At 63.9% G+C, this 335-nt stretch overlaps 1 protein-coding gene across 2 annotated transcripts in view; it reads right to left on the reverse strand.

The window, feature by feature from the left end:
* LOC104491087 (sodium channel subunit beta-2-like) overlaps window positions 1-335 on the reverse strand; it is a 4,641-nt gene that overhangs the window by 3,615 nt on the left and 691 nt on the right. The gene's annotated exons all lie outside the window — the stretch shown is intronic.

Here is a 335-nt window from a genome sequence, read left to right on the forward strand (position 1 = left end):
GCTGCGTCGTCAGGTGCTGCGCACGCTCTGTCACACTACACCCTGCACCCAGGGCTGGGGAGGTAAAACTGCACGCAGCCTCTAATGCAGACTCGCTGGGCTGCCTGTCCTCCCTTTCCCAGCCTCTCTCCTAAGGCTAAGGCAGCCCGTCAGGAGCTCCCGGACAGTGCGAACAGCACTTCACAGAGGTGGCGAGGTCCCGTTTCCAATCAATACAGACCCAAAGCTGCTGACACACACTGCTGGCTGCGGGGCAGGGCAGAAACACAGGGACCACAGCTCCCCCCCACCCCATGCAGCACCATCAGCCCAGAGCCCGCCGCCCCAGCAGCCGG

The sequence above is a fragment of the Buceros rhinoceros genome, unplaced genomic scaffold (assembly GCF_000710305.1).
Source record: "Buceros rhinoceros silvestris isolate BGI_N320 unplaced genomic scaffold, ASM71030v1 scaffold20743, whole genome shotgun sequence".
Lineage (NCBI taxonomy): Eukaryota > Metazoa > Chordata > Aves > Bucerotiformes > Bucerotidae > Buceros > Buceros rhinoceros.